The 16740-nt window shown below is 42.5% G+C and overlaps 1 protein-coding gene across 12 annotated transcripts in view; it reads right to left on the bottom strand.

Annotated features, from left to right (window-relative positions):
• Positions 1–11301, bottom strand: part of ARPP21 (cAMP regulated phosphoprotein 21) — a 146198-nt gene extending 134897 nt beyond the window's left edge. For 9 of the 12 annotated variants that reach the window (XR_007508127.1, XM_049817069.1, XM_049817076.1 and 6 more), the window contains exon 1: positions 9933–10222. The gene's annotated coding sequence lies outside the window, so the exon portion shown is untranslated. Of the gene's footprint in view, positions 1–8632; positions 8914–9932; positions 10224–10656 lie in introns of those variants that run through there. The other 3 variants (XM_049817070.1, XM_049817072.1, XM_049817071.1) reach the window with 3 other exon arrangements.
• Positions 11302–16740: the final 5439 nt, after the last annotated feature.

The following is a 16740-nucleotide window of genomic DNA, read 5'->3' as shown; positions in this document are numbered from 1 at the left end:
TCTAAGCAACTGACAAATATGAAATTTATTGAAAATATTACTAATCCAAGAAAAAAAAATGATCTACATAAATAGACAGAGAGTTCAGGACACAACATTTTCCAGGAGCAGCAAACATACGCACAATTCTATGGAGCTGTTGAATTTGACTGAAGGCCCAAAGGGACCCAGGTACACTGATATGAGCTGCATACAGAAAGAAATTCAAAAGCACAAGGTCTTCTAGATTCCACCACAACACCTTTTGTTTCAGGGATGGCATCTGAGCTGTTTTGGCATTCCCTCCTTAAGAGATACCAAAACAAAGTCCAAGAGATCTGGGAGCTGGCATATTTTGACTAATGATAATATGCTTTATATAACACATTTTACTATAAACTCACTATCCAAATATCTACAGAATTAAGTTGTTTTTAAAAGTGCAGTACTATGTGATGAATAAATCAAAGTTTTCAGCCATTTCAAACAGGGGCAAGCAACTGATGTAGACAGAGGCAAGAAAAAAAGCTGTGAAATGCGAGCAAATGTTGAAAAAACACGAAAAGTCAAAAGGGTGAATATAACAAAGGGAAGTTCACACAAGGGGCACAACATACAAAAGCGAAGGCCCTGTATGAAGAATGCTCAGACGGTGTAAGGAGCAGAACAGAGACAACAGATGCATGCATGGACACAGCCAGGAAAGGGGCAGAGACATTCATGCTAGAGACTGCTTGAAATACATACATAGAGAAACAAAACAAGAAAAGAATGTATATTAGGACTGCAATGAATTCTTCTAATATTTAACTTCCTGTGCTTTCAGCAACCTTTAAGTCAGGGCTACGGACTGGCTTTAAGGAAGATCCCTTGTTTGTCTATATCACCTAAGGATGCAGTAAGTCTCCTAACTTCCATGTGCTTTACTTCACACACGCTACTGTTGCCAGAAGAATGTAACACTAGCTCCCTTCCATATTTTTTAATTTTCTCTGCTGAGATTGTAAGGCTACTTGAAATTATCCCATTTTTCCAATTTTACAGTGCTTAATAACAATGGCACTTCAAGTTACTAGCCCTAAAATAAACCATCAGAAGTAAAAAATGGAGCCTCTGAATTCCTTTTATTAAAATAATCTGTCTGGCAGTGAATAGCCATTGAAATTGCTTGTAGATGCAGCTCATGTTCTGAGGCACACTGGTATGTTAGACCATCATCTGCCAGCCTCATTCCAACTACCGAGTATAGGTAATAAATGATACATTCCAGGGGAACATATAACTATGCATCAGAAGTACTTGGGTCACTTATGCTCCTCCTTTGTTATGATCTTGAGTCAATGCAAATTTAGCAAACATGTTCCCATGCCATGGAATTCGCTTGTAATACACAACCGAATTGCTCAGTCTGATGGCGTTTTTTTAGGCAAGTCAAAGACTCGGGTATCACTGCAGTTGCTCTCAAAGTACTGAAGTAATCAGAACTGATCTCATTTTTCTATTATGCTGTTTAATCAATAAAATGTTTTGTTAAGAAGTGCCGATATTTTACTGCCTTGTTTTCTGACATGCTCCTATACTGATGCAGTTTTATTACAGATGGCTTTGAAGTGCCTGACAGCATTAATAGAGACATGACACCAGTGTATGTCATTAAACAAACACAAACAGGAATAGGTGCCAACAGAATCTACATTTTGACTTTTATTGCCTGGATGTTGAACAGTAACTGTAATATAGAAAAGAGTTAGTTAGCAGCAATTCTTTGAACATGCAGCTCTTTAAGAAATTATCTGTAGAGGAAAAACTATAATTAGCCTTTGTGAGTACAAACTGTGTTCTCTGTTCCCCTTCCTGAAAAAAACCCTGAGGAGTAACAAACACATCAAAGAAATATGTGGGCTTTGAAAGAGGTAGGTGCTTGCCGCATCTTCCTCCTGCATTGCGGAAATGATCACAATGAATGAATGAGTGGACAAATGTCTGCAGAAACCACAGCCCCACGCCTATAGCTATATGGTTACCGGTAGCATAACCACAAGCAGCCAAAATGCTGCATCAAGATTTGTGTCTCAGTCTGCTCTTTTCTACCAGTCCTTCCCCATTAATACAAAGCCCTTTACAGAAAGGTGTGAATTTATGTAGTCACAGGGCACGTTATGCTATTTCAGTAAATACCTGACTAATTTCTGAGGTTACTGGCATGCCAAGACAAGAGCTATTAAGGATAGAAACCAGTTTATTCTCATAGAAGAACCGGCTACATACTACAGAGCCCACAGTCTTGCATGCCTCCCCAGGACTCACCCACCAGCTTCATGCCCTGACTGTAAGCCAGGCTAAGAAGTAGTGCATGCTGCTGTGTAGCTGCCCTCAGACCTTGGCAACAATTTTGTTATCTTCCTTTCTCTTCTGCCAGGTAGGTGGCAGAGAGGAGCAATTCCGCAACAGCAAAATTCAGAAGACGTAGATCATTTACAATTCCTCAAATCTGAGGTTACAGGAGATCAAGTGCAACCGCAGAGGAGTAGTCACTTTGTCCTGATCCTCCATGCAAAGAGAGGGATCACATTGCATGCATAACGATTTTTTTATTATTTTTTTTAAAATCACAAAACAAATTATACTGAAAAGAGGCTACACATCTATATATTTCCTCTGGGCGACCCAAAACTGCAGTTATTTAATCTTCGGGGAATATCTCCTGAAAGTCCTCCCTCCCTTTGCTGTCCTCCTACTTCTGATGCCACATAACCTGATTTCACGTTACAAGCAGTCCTACAGCTGCTAACCCTCCATTACACCCCTTACCCCACCACTCCCTTATCTCAGTGTCTGATTTTGAGATGGTTACTTCACAAAGCAGGTCATTCAAGGACTTCTTTCAAACGCTGTCGTTTTCATCAATACACAGATTAAACAAAAGTTACATTATCCATCAGTTACAATTCATTGTCTTCGGCATCTAAAAGGATTCTTATGCTGCTTGCCACAGTTCTTGTCACTAGCGACCACTCCATTTTGCTGCTCAGATGCAGAACAAGTTGCTATACCATAGTGGAAGAGCATATTGAGATACATAAAGCTGGCAAATACAATGCATTTTCCAATTTAGACTTGTTTTCTATGAATTAAAGCTTCCCCAAAAATCATACCCAAATCAAATGTGGTCTCATTATCATTTTCCTCACAGTAGTATGTGTTAGAAGTACAGCACTTTAAGATGCCCTAAGTTATCTCATTATGCTTTCTTTTTAGATCTCTGTTCACAATTCTCCTTTTTTTTCTTTTTGGTGGTAGGAGAAAGCTCTGAATTTTTCTTAAAGGAATAAAAACCAAAAGCATGAAAGTCAGACCTCCTCACTTCAGATTTCATGGCTTATAAAGTACACAAATTATAAAGCTATCAGACGTTTCCTGGGCTTACATTAAAATCCATAGCGAGCCTTTAGAGTGGACCAATTTATTTGATGTGTTTCTCCTAAAGCTTTTATGACACCATAAACATTTCTGACTCCATGACAAATACTTCATAATACATTAAGCAAGCTCATTCAAACCATTCTAAATGTTATGCCAATGGCAATGTATTTAGAAATGAAATAGTCACTTGAAAATGGAAAAACCTTAAAGTTCAGTTTGAACCACCACAAGTTACTATTTACTTTTGTGCAACCGAAGGCAAAGCATTTCAAATTAAGTTCAATGGCACAAACACCCAAAAAGCACAAAGTAGGCTTATTCTCCAAAAGCGCATCACGCTATGCCTATTTCACATGAGAGCATCAACACCAAAGTCTGCTCCCCAATAAAACTTCCCATTGAGCCCAATATTGACTAGCATGGAGCATTTAACTATATAACAGCTTAACTGTATTTATAACATGCTTCTAATCACTGCAGTTTATCTGCATTAGCATCATTCAACTGAAAAGCCTTGCCATCCCTCTTTACTCAGGAACGAATTGTGATAGCTTTCTTCACAGTAAATAAAGCATCACACCATAAGAAGCTCTGCAAGTCGCCAAAACCAAGACGCATGCACTCCCTTGCGAAGAAAAGCATCACAATCTCACTCTCATATTTAATAATGAAAATTTACAAAATCCTTTCTATATTGAAGGCACAGGGAGACTTCAACTCATGAGGTGATAAAAATAAAAATACTGCAACAGGATTAATTAATGGCAAGGTTATTAGCTGTTCAGACATGCTTTTGATGACAGAATTCTAATTCCTAGAACATAAAACTGGCTCTGATGATTTTATGAATCCAGTAAAAATCACTGCTGTGTGGCCATAAAAATTGGGATGAAACAGAAGCCTGAAAGTAGTTCATTCATATATATTTGATTTTTATGTTTTAGCACAGATCACAAACAGAAGACAAAAACTTTGAGAAACAAAAAGCAGAGTATTTAACAGTGGGGAAAGAGGGGGGGGTTGTTCATGATTTTTAATTGCTTATTATTTTTTAACACCATCCTGCTGACCATTTAAGCTTTCCTTTGACTCAAAAGCTTGAAGGCATCCAATTTAGTAAAAAAGACAGTTTTATCGGTTGGAAGATGTTACTAAGCTTCTATAATTTTCACACAGGTGCTGTATAAACAGCTCATAAATAAATCACAGTATTGCTTAAGACTAAATGAGAAATATACTAGAAAGCATTAAATTACAAGAATACTTTTCATAGGACTTTGCTTTCTCATGGTACTCTTCTTGTTAACTGTGACTCTTGGCCTGAAAAGATTGAAGAGCAGACATCCCATTTGGAGAAAGATGCATAAAAGTATCCCAATTTTGCTGTGAACAAATTTTTTTTCACTTATAAAAATGCACTTCTCACCTTACATGCTTTAACATATGCTATATGAACATGTCTGCCCTGAGAACAGTCTTACATGGTTACTGCCGCCATATATTGCCAGTGACTAGAAAATACTCTAAACCCCCTGCTTCAGAAAGTCATTGGATATCCAAATCATAAATTTCAAATTCCCAGCTGTCACTGCCTAACTACGCCTTCTGCATTTCAGCTAAGTCATGCTGTATGACATTATCACTCTCTCACACTTCATAGCTTCTTCAACATTAACAGAAAAACCTGTGGGCTGTCTAGGATTTTTCACCATGTTTATCACAGTAGCAGTCACTTCATCTAAATAACCCTTATAAACTCACTCCTGTAAAATATGTTATTTTGTTTACTCCTTGTTTCTCTGTATTTCTTCCCACATATAGCCCACTTCTTCCTCTCAGTAACAGGAAATTTGGGGGGGGGGGGGGGAGCGATGTAACATTTTCATATACCAGCTTATTACTTATTTAGGAATCTGGAATTATCTAACATGGTTTAAAGATCTCGCCATATGATTAAAACCTGATACATCTGAATGAAAGGAAACCTTTTCTGCAACTCCTTTTTCCAAGGAACCATAAAGAAGTGTACTGATGATGCATTACCTGAAAGCCTAGAAACCACAACAGTGAAAAAGGAAGCAGCACTAAATATTGGCAACATTATTAACAGGTGGAAGAGGGACATTGCTGTAGGACATTATGGAAGTGTTTGCTCAGGGTTTTTCCCTAAAGGAGACACAGAGCTCCAATACTCTTCCCCTGGAAATAACGCAATTCGTAACTTTGGATTGCATAGGACATACGTTAAGTATTAATATAGATTATTTGTGTATTCTTACAAATGAAGATAAGCTAAAGAAAAACATAAGAGACCTCCATATAGGGAGCACTCTTACATAGGGTCATTGGCAATGCATCATCAAGTTTACCTACTGTAAAAGCACCACATGAGATGAGGGGGAGTCTAAAACTGAAGTTACTTCAAACATCTTAGAAAATGATGAGCAGTTTAGCTCTTAAGTCCTATAACTAAGCGGTTTGGACCTTCACCAACAGATGAGGACTTACTTGGCAAGAACCCATCATATATGCTATTTATAAAAAAATACATCTTAATTAAAACAGAAAGTATTGTAGTTTTATAGTGTAACGTCCTTTTTATTCTTTTAATAAATTGTTTGCGTGCACACTGGGATACTCACGCAAACCACAGTGGCTGTTATTGTGACTCAGATTTAAGTTTCCTTCTTAAACAAGAACCCAAGAAGAACATATCCTGTCCACGAACAGTAACCAGTATGTCTATCTGAATTTATAAGCATGATAATATATTTAAAAAAAAAAACACAGAAAAAAAACTACAAAAAAGCAAACCAAAAGCCAGGACCAGACATGAGTCATTCTTTGCACTTGTTCTGAAGGTATTTCCTTGCTAGAGGCTTATCATTAAATTATTATGTAAAAATATTTGTAATTGTTATAAACAAACATGTAAATTTATTTATACCTACATGTTTCTGAAAGCCACCATTTCACACATGAAGTGAAAAAATTAGAAAACAACAAAACCCAGCCATTAAGCAGGGAGTCTTATCATCCAGGGGTGACCCGCATTAAGGCTGGAGACTGGAATAGGTCTCATTTGATGACTGTCAAAAACTAGATGCGTGATCTCACATGGTTTGCATAATTTATCTGCAATTCAATTTACCCAGCCTTAAAGTGGGGAAAATCCTACTTACCTGGATTGCAGTTTGTCATCAGAACAGAACGCGCCCTAGAAATGTGTGTTACCATACAGATACAAAAATGTTCATACACAGTACTTTTAAGTCTTCAGAATCAAGTGCTTTCCACTGGAACGTACAGAGCCTTTGCCATGTATTACTTGTTTGATGAATGTTTCAATCTTCTAGAAGAAAAAGTGACCCATTTGCTTGACTTACTACCTGCTGAGAACATTAATACAGAACTTCAAATCTAATAAATGAATGAGCAGGGGACAAACGGATTTTGCAAGTTTATTGCACGGTAGTTACATTAATTCTCAACTGGCCAATCTTTAATGGTATTTTTGAAAATAGATTACTTAACACCAATAGCATTTCCTTTAAATAATCACGTAAGTTACAAATTCTCTTTACAACTGAGCAAATGAATTGAGCTGGGAGCACTCACTGGATCAAGCCACTCATTTGTGAGTAGTCCCTATAAACAAGGATTTGCCAATCTGCCAAAACCATCTTCCTACTCTGAAATTAATGCCATCAAAATTGATAATACCACTCAGTGCAAGTTACAGATCCTATATGTTACAAGAAGAGGGGTGTATCATCAGCTGGTGTAAATCTATACTGTTCTTAAAACCAATGGAACTACATCAATTTACAGCTGCTGAAGATTTGTCCCTGTGTCTGTCTTTAGCACTGATAAAGGCATTGAACCAAACCCTGGACACACTTCCATATTAAAGCTCCCATTGACAGTAGTGAGAGCGATGCCTACAGGAAGAAAGACTATAAGTAAGCCATCCTAGAATTAGTGCACTTTTTTCCCCCTTATTCATTCCAAGCATAAAATTAGTTGTTAAATTCATAACCTGGGAAGAAGACAAGAGCGCATCAGATTTTAAAAGTTCTAAGGTTTCTTTTATGTACTCCCAGGAATTCTGTTTAATAACAGTGATTTATCAGGCCAAGTCCTGTTTTCTGTAATTGTGCAAATAACCCCAGGAAAGCCCCCAGGAAAAGCAGCACTATCAGGAAAACATGATTTCACCCACAGTTTTACTCCAGCAGGATAAGGTCTCAAAGTGACCGTTGCACTGTTCTTCTCTCTCTGAGATCTATCATTACACCTGTCTTAAAAATATCATTGTGTTTCCTCTATCATCTTTATGTAATTTTTCCTTCATGGATATGATGCAGTGCAACACTCGTCTGAGCAACCCTCACTTGCACACTTAGTCCTGGGGCAGTCAAAAGGACTAGCATATAGCAGAAAGAAATAATTGCCTGAAAAAGGATTTTGCAGGATGGGGTACTCGGCCATTTCTTAGACCACTGTCCTGTAAAACTGTAGACAGTAGAGAGAAAATACAGTTGTTTTACAGAAGACATCTTTAATCAAGGCAAGTTTCTCTACATGATTCTGAGTGCATGGATGGTTGCAAATAGCTAATAAATGTATTTCTGACTACAGATACATGGAACTAAGGAAGGCAGTTTTTCAAAAGTATCTACACATATCTTGCGTAACGGCATACACTGTAGTTATCTATAGGTATTTTCCTTTACACACATATCACAAGAGGTTTACAGCTGCTTGCATTCTGTGAGCATCACATGCAACATTGATTTTTAATATCAACTGAATTAACTTTTAACTGCAAGGAATAAAAACTCAAAACTCCTGCTTCAGGAGGCTACCAATAAGAACATAAATAGTTAATCATTAAAACTGGTAAGCACAAGAAAAAAAAGAAGTATTTTTAAGATGTTCCCTAGCGCTACACCATTGTAAGACATTTCAACATTAAAAAAAAAAAAGGAATTAAAATGGAATATCCTTCTTCAACTTAAGCATACCCGCATACAATCAATTTATCAACAGCACAAAATCATTTCCTATCTACAGTTTGTTTCATACAACTTTCTATAAGATTTTTTTTATATCATTTTAGACACCACAAAACAGTTTGACTTAAAGCCAGCTAATTGATCACCTTTCCGCACAGCTGCATTTTCTTTCATTAATGTAATAGAAATATTTGAGGGATTTCCATTTTTACCTTTGCATTTTTCCTTTTCCAGTATCCATAACCAATCATCGCTCTGCTCTTCCATTATGCTTCGTATATTGCAGAGTGAGAAGCATCTTCATTAAATAGTATTAAAAATAGAACACACCCGATCTCCCCACCGGAGCATGCTCTGACAGTGCTGATACCACAGCTCTCAAGGTAACCATGCCCAGCTGGGAACTGAGAGGCAAAGTCAGTGCGAGATTAGCAATTTGCAAGCCTAATTGTGCACACAAACTTGCCTCGATCCGTGACGAAGACTGCTAAAACAAAAATCAGCGTGCAGTTAAATTATGCGACTGAAAAGTTGCAGGTCAGTTTACAGTATTCGCCCCCCCCCCCCCCCCCCCCCCCATCACCCTCAGCTTCAATTGCTTTGTACTTGCCTAAAATTTACATATGCCATTTAGAAGAATGCATACTGGGCATGCATCTAGCTCAGCGGAATGGTAGAGAAGTCAAACAGGTGATCGACAAACACTCTTTAATGCCTTTTGTTTCCCCTCTCGGCACATTTACAGCAATGTCACACGGCAGCGGGATGAACTGAAGCAAAACCACACACACCTGGAAGCGCAAAGACAGGAGGGAGAGCGGAGCCGCAAAGACACACCTAGCACGGAAAAATGCACCCGAAATTTGAGTGTGTGTGTGGGTCCCGCTGGCTCAAACGGTAAATGAATGCCAAAAAATAACAACAGTTAAACAAGACTGCGCAATGGCTGCGCTGGATGAGCACGTCTTGGTTCGATCTACAAGCGCTGCCGTTGAAACGCACATCCAAGTAGGCAGAATTACACTAAGCGGAGTAACATTAACTAATTTTTAATGCAAACAGATTGCTAGGATACCTAACAATAGGACTGTAACTCCTGGATTCTGATCCTCCTTCACCGCATGCAAAAAAAAAAAAAAAAAAAGATGCTAAGGAAGCATCAAGTAAATCCCTTACTCTCAAATCGCCACCCTTAAGAACAATGCCAGTCAAGCAACCCCAGGCTTTCCCTCCAGCAAAGCACGGCTTTTTAAAGTGTATCCCTCGATGTTGTTCACAAACCAGCGAGTAAAAGTTGTTTTGTTTGTTTTTTTTTTTTACAGTTTGATACATTTTAGGTAAAACGACCGCTGGGCGGAGGGCGATCTCTCTCCCCCCCCCTCACACCCCCCCCCCCCCCCCCCCGCTCCCCTCCTCGGCCCTCGCCTCCCCAGCCTCAGCCCCGTTCCCGGACAACCGGCTCCGAGGCGAGACCACCGCCGCCACCCGCGAACCGCGCTCCGCTCACCTCACCTCCGCCTCCGCCTCCGCGCCCGGCCCTCCGCTGCCGAGAACCGGGGGCCGCGCCGCCGCCTCTCCCGCCAAAACCGCCTCTGGTAATTCCCGGCTGGCGGCGGAGGAAACTTTGCGAAGGGGCCACCGCCGCCCTCCGCGGGGGCAGCCGGCCCCGCCGACCGCCGCGCAAGCCCTTCGCGCCCTACCTGGCTCTCACCGCCGCTACCCTGCCGCTCCCAGATCCCGGGCGAGGCTCCGGCTTCAGCACCGCTACCATCCTGCCCAGCTAGACTATGAGCGGTATCCTTTCCCACCCCACCTTTTTTTTTTTTTTTTTTTTTCCTTCCCTCCCCCTCTGGTAAATACCACATCTTAGAGTCGGAATCCTGCAGTTGCTATAAATAATTGCACATCGCGTGTAATAAAACGCAAGCCCCAGCGCCATGCACAGCTCCTATTTCCCTCTCCCTCCTCTTCACATGCTCAAGCCGCCCTGACCTCAAAAATTAAAAGATCACGGGGGGGGGGGGGGGGGGAACGGGACGGGGGCGAATGACTCCCAACGAAATGACAGAACACACATGCTGGAAAGAAAAAAAGAAAAAAAAGGAAAACCAAAGAAATCGCAACAACAAAGAACATCACGCCACACAAATGTCTACAGATTCTGCTTTTGGCTTTTTTGGTTTTTGGTTTGGCTTTTTTTTTTTCCTTTTTTTTTTTCCTTTTTTTTTTTTTTTACCTTGCCTGAAAACGGGATCTGCCCCCAGCGTCTTGGTGGCTTGGGTTATTTTTTTGTTTGTTTGGTATTTTTGGTTGGCTGGTTTGTTTATTTTGCTGCTGTTACAGTACAGTGCCTGTCTTCCTGAAAGACATGGTCTCTTCCTCCGCCTCCGCCTCCTCCGCGGGAGGAGATCCGCCGCGGCGCGGTGGTGGCCGGGGCGCGGTGGCCGAGCCGGCGCCGCCCGGCCCGCCGGCCGCCTGCCGCCTCGGGCCGGCTCGCCTCGCCTGCTCGCCTCTCCCCGCTCCGCTCGCGTCGCCCTGGTCCACCGCCGGGCTGCCGTCGCCTGCCCTGCCTCTGCCGCTGCCTGGGTCTCCCTCGGTGCCTGACTGGATCCCCGCTCGCTCGCTCGCTCCTCTCTCTCTCTCTGCCTGTCCTCTGTCCTTTATCTGCCGCGCTCCCCGGCTGCACTGTCTGTCTGCGAGTCTCTCCCTCTCCCTTTCTCTCTCTCTCTCCCCGCCCACGCAGCGTGGTGCGCCTCGGACCGGAGACGGCGGCGCGTTTCGTGTCGCTCCTCGCCGGCTCCGCGCTCGCTGCGCTCAGCGCCGCCGCTCCGGCTCGTGCTGACTCGGCCGCGCCAACGGCCGCCTCACAGGAGCCGTTGGCTCCGCCGCCATTGCCCGCGCCCAATGTCCGCCCCCCCGCGCCCGTCCTTACCCCACCCCACACAGACACACGCCGCCCGCTGACTGCGCGGCCGGGCCGGGCCGGGGCGAGGAGCTGCCCGGCCGGGCTCCGTGTCCTGTCTGTATGTGGGGTGGGTACGTCTGTCTGTCCGTCCGTCCGCGTGTGTGTGTGTGTGGCTGCCCGCAGGCCGGCCACTCCAGTCACACTGCTCCCCCCACCCCACCCCACCTCCCCCCCAAGCCCTCCCCGTCAGCCCACCCCCGGCCAGGAGCAGAGACAAAGCGCCGGAGCAGGACTGGTAAGGAGAAAGCTCGTTAATCTCCTCCGATTCCTTGTTATTTGCTCCCACTCACTCCCCGTCGCCCCCAACCCCCCCAAAAAAGAGGGAAGAAAATAGGCCCTTGACTCCAGACAACAGCTTTAGTGAAGGTCTGGGGGAGGGTGGTTTTAATTATTATTTTTGCTGGTGAAACCCGACAGCATCCATGCTGCTCAGCCGAGCTGCTGAAAGGGGTAAAAAAAAAAAAAAAAGACTGCAGCAGATTTTGGGTGGTAGCGGATGAGCCACTTAAAATGGGGCACATGATCCCCTTCCCCCTCCTTTCCCCTTTCCCAGCATGTCTCCATCTAGGATCTGGCTTAGTATTTCTCCAGGAGCCTCGCTGCACACCATCAAGGCAGAGGGAAACAGACATTTCACCAGAACACGCATTTCCAATACATAAAACCCCTGCTATCCATTTAAAAACCGAGCCTTGTTTTACCCAATTGAATACAGCCAGGCATTCATTCTGCACCCAGCCGAGAAAAGGGCATTTAGCTCTTTGCTAGGTGGCTATTAATATGCAGTAAAATTATAGCCGTACAACGCCAAATGTAATTGCCATAGATCATTTAGAGCAGATCCAGCAATTCAGCTGCTGGAAATGCATGCTCTGTGAATAACCATGCATCTGGTACAATGCCCTCTACTACAATAACCTGAAAGGAGACAGAAGCGTCTGGTACTAGCTGCAATTAGTAATCCTATAGATGAAAAATAAACAGTCAATAAGTACAAAGCAGCAAGGTCCTATGAAATATAGTGATCATTTCTGTCTACAGCGATACAAATAACCCAACTCCCGCAGACAGACAATTCTTATTTAAAATACACAGTTAAAAATGCACTCCTTTCATTACGTACTTGCAGAAAGTCCTTGTTAAAAAAGACAGTTTGCCACAATTAACAAATGTAGAAGAACTCATGTACCAGTCAAACAGACAAGTATACAGAAGGTTGGGGGGTGAACATTTGCTTTAGTAGGTATTATCCTGGCACCCCTGGAATCCGTCTTTCCTCTCAGAAGCAAACACCTGCTTTTACCAGGGAATGCTGACTGGAATCAGACTGGAAGAATACAGCGAAAAATGAACCACAACAGGGTGTGCATTACCAGGCTCCTGGTGCATGCCTCGAGTGATGAGAGGCATTCAGCCAGGCACACCAAACCTGTTCTGCTAACGCAGCTCCTGATGTGGCTTACTCCTAGGATGGTTGTGCATGGCTCCATCTACTTTTAATTTCATTATTTAATGTATCCCCACACTGTGTGCTACAAGTTGCATCTGAAAGCAAAAAGACTGGCAGAAAGGCACTATGCTGAAGTGTGCTATAGCTGGCAACTGGGGAAGGACCAGTTCTTTGCTTCTGAAGTGTGTTTCCTTCAGCCATCTCCACTGTGGACCAAAGTTCATTTTCCAAAATGGCTATCAAAACTATTTTGAACAGGCACTGAAATACAGAGGACCTCAGCTGGCTGCTGCACATCATCATCCCTTCCCTCCCACACAGGGTACCCAGCTAAGGGAGAGAACACAGGCTGCACCAGGACATTAAAGCAGCACTCACTCACGCCTTCGCTAGCCGACTCGCAACCCACCTGCCTGAGTAGGAAAGGGGGTGAGGGAAGCGAATGTTTCATAAACCTTACTCCAGTCACTAGACACAATGAATGTGTGAAACAGCCACGTGTCCACAGCTTGTCTCCCACTGTTAGGATACTGGAGTGTCTTCAGAGTGGGCAGCACTGAAGCTATACATCAGATCTGTAAGTAGATAAAAATTCATCCAAGCTGTAGTCCTGGCAGTTCACTCCACTCCATCCTGTGTGGCAGGATGTGCCTTGGTGCAAGTTACCAAATGCTAAAAGATGCCAGCTACAGCAACACCAAAGGGAATACTCAGGAAAAAACCCTAGTTATCACCCCAGTATCATGCAAGCTAGAATTTCAACTCAGAATGGTGAGCAGCATCAACACACAGCATGTGCAAAGAGGTGAAATTGCCTCCCTTTGTTGAGAAGTCACCTCAGACCTTCTCGGAGTCAGATACGAATCTAACAGAATATGCATCCTATATGCCCTCTTCAGGACTTTTCTTAGCAGACAGAAAAATCACAATCATTCCACAATCGTAATATCTAAGAGGTGAGGAACCATGGCAATGGTTTGCTGCTGCCTGTGCCAATTTGTGAACATGCACAGGGATAACTGTCCATTTAAACCTCATGGAAGTCAGCAGAAGCTGTGTGTTTAAGCACAGGTGGAATTTGATAACCTTTTCAGACCTCTGACACCTTTTCCTGTGTGTTTCATAGCCAGACTTCGGGAGTAAGCAGAAAAAAAAAAAAAAAAAAGGCACAAGACCTACTTCTCCAAATACTTTTTTTAATAAAGCATTTAATTAGCCCCCAAGCGCATGCTTTCCAGGTCTCTGGTCTTGGAAAGTGCCTTTGCGCAACAGGACCATCCTACAGCAGTGAAGCATTCATCCGCTACACATACACAAAATTCCAACGCTTCGGCTCAAGATATTTTCAAAGCATGACAACAGATTATATTACTTGTTCAGTGCGAGCACACTTTCTAACTATGTTCTCTCAATTTCACTTAGAAATCAAGAAAACCTTAGTGGGCTCTCAAAAACTGACATCAGATTCGACGGATGTGATGTCAGACAAACATGCAGAGCTTCATGCAGTTCTGCAATCACAGGGGATTACTGTAAAAGAAGGCATGCAATTTAATACAGTAATAAAAGCTTGCATGTCTGGTTGCACATTTCTTCTGCCTCTAGTCATTTTTCAGTGAAACAAAGCTAACGTAAAGTCTACTGTGTTTTGGAGTTATGGAATGATTCAGATTGAGGCACAACAGCATGATAAGCTAACTGTTAATGTATTTTATCACAATCTCCTGTACAAGAGATCAGTCTTTAGGGTTTTTTTATTTTTAAACTTTTTTCCATTTTTATGTCTTACATGTTACAAACAATTTAATCATGCATAATTTGCAGATGGACTTAAAAATACTGCACTTCTATTTAAAATGGCACTTAACAATACATAAGTATAGCCAAATTGCTCTAGTTTCAAACACTTCTCAGGAAGAGCTGAAATATTTATTCCAGCTACATCACACGTAAAGGAAAATTAATCAAGTGATTTGTGTACAGCTTATAGTGGTAGCTCAGATTTGATAAAAAAATGAAGCTTTATGCTATTCCCACTGAAGTTAGGGAGAATTTTGCAATGGACTTCATTAGGATTAAGATCAGGTACCTAAATCTACAACTCCCTCTTTGGAGGAGGATCAATGAACAACCCTTTAAAAATATAATCTGTTGCTAGAGGGGCTGAGGAAGGTATTTTTTTCCCACTAAAAGCAAAGCATACTTTGTGTTTGACATTTCAAATCCCCTCTTAGTTTCTTTTAGAAATCCCAAAGTGTTTGATGTGCCATATCTGTGTATCTTGAAAAGGATATTCCAGTGTGGAGTTCCTCACCCCACAGAAAAAAAGTTGTCTGATCCCCCCTAAGACCAGAAACTGTAGCTCCTGCTCAGCTGTGACTCTCAAAAGAAGATGAGCAGGAATTTGAACTCTAGCTTTGACAGCTAGCATTGATGCAAAAGGTCTCTCCTCTTCTAGCCTTTTCCTTGGTTTATGTTTATAGGCAGGAGGACTCGGGGACTTTCAGGTCACAGTGTTGGAGGGACAGTGGACTGTTTCATGGGCTAAAAGGGTGGCTGGCAGCTCAGAAAAGGATGTTCCAAAGTAAGCCAGAAGCCACACAGAGGGCTTGGCCTGGTATCCTTCTGACTCGGTCATATTGCAGACAACATTCAAAGACCTATGACAGGTTGAGAAATTCAGGCAGCAGTTGCTCTGGACAGAAGCTCATCTCTGATGTAGGTACTTAGCATCGTGGTATTTTTTGTAATAGATATGTGCGGCATGCACGTTAGGGCGAAGAGACAAAACAAGCAGTGGTGAGTAAGAGAAAGAACAGTAGGAAAAGAGTCAGCAAGAATGTTGTGAGCTGTGGTGTTAGGATGGGCCAGGGAGAAAATGGTGAGAAAACGAGGAGGAGGGAGAGTCCCAGGCAGGGAATGCAGTGAGTTAGTTATCTTGGGATCTGTGATTCATTGTGGGTAATGTGCACTACCTACACATATTAAGAGTCCTGTAGGGAAGAAATCAAGCTGAGGAAATTCTGAAATCTTTCAATAGGATTTATGAGCTTTAATAATCCAACGGCTCAGGGTCACCTAAGAGCCCAGGAACTGCTTGGCTCACAAGTACGAGTGGCTCTAAGGAGACATATGACAAACATAGCATCTGCAGGAGGGTAGTTACAGTCCTCAGCATAGGAGCTGTAAGAATCACAAACAACTTCACTAGCACAAAGCAGTTTCCCGTCAAGATCTTACCAAGAAAAGTCTTTATTGCAGCCCTTTATCTAAAGCAAAGTATAAAAGCATACCTTTTCTCCCAGCACACCTAGAGAGCAGACAAGCTTTAGTGACAATTTTCAGCTACCACAATACGAAGCGCGTAATACAGGCTTTCAAAAGTGCCTCTCTCACTGCTAAACCATCACTAGACCTATATCTGCCCTTAAGGTGTCCTGGCAGAACTGAAGCCAGGGGACTAGAGAACTTCATGGGTGAGCAAGTGGATCCAGGAAATGAAAGAGAGGGGAAAGAAGAAAAAAGCAATCTTGAGAGGAATCCCCATTTACTTTCCAGAAATCCTGCCAGAGCAATATTATGAATAGCAGTAAGACATGATTATGGAGTTCTGGCCTTGGTTTAACACTCAAAAGCAACACCAGTATATTTTAGAGAAGACCATCACCCCAGCTGTAAGTAGACAGAGAACAATCATACAGACTGTGAGGTGTATTTCAGTTCAGCTATTTATTTCATGTAGTGAGGAGCCTGGGTCTCAGTAATGTTCAGCACACCTCTGTTCTGTGTTTCAGTCAGGGCACATAGATGTAACCCAATACAGTGTCTGTTCAATAAGCAGTGCCACTATGTAGATCGGATACCATATAAGAACCCAGAGAATGAAGTTGGGAAATGATTTGGAG

This window comes from Accipiter gentilis, chromosome 14, assembly GCF_929443795.1.
Source record: "Accipiter gentilis chromosome 14, bAccGen1.1, whole genome shotgun sequence".
Lineage (NCBI taxonomy): Eukaryota > Metazoa > Chordata > Aves > Accipitriformes > Accipitridae > Astur > Astur gentilis.
Note: the sequence above shows the minus strand (reverse complement) of the source record. Positions and strands in the feature narration are given on the sequence as shown.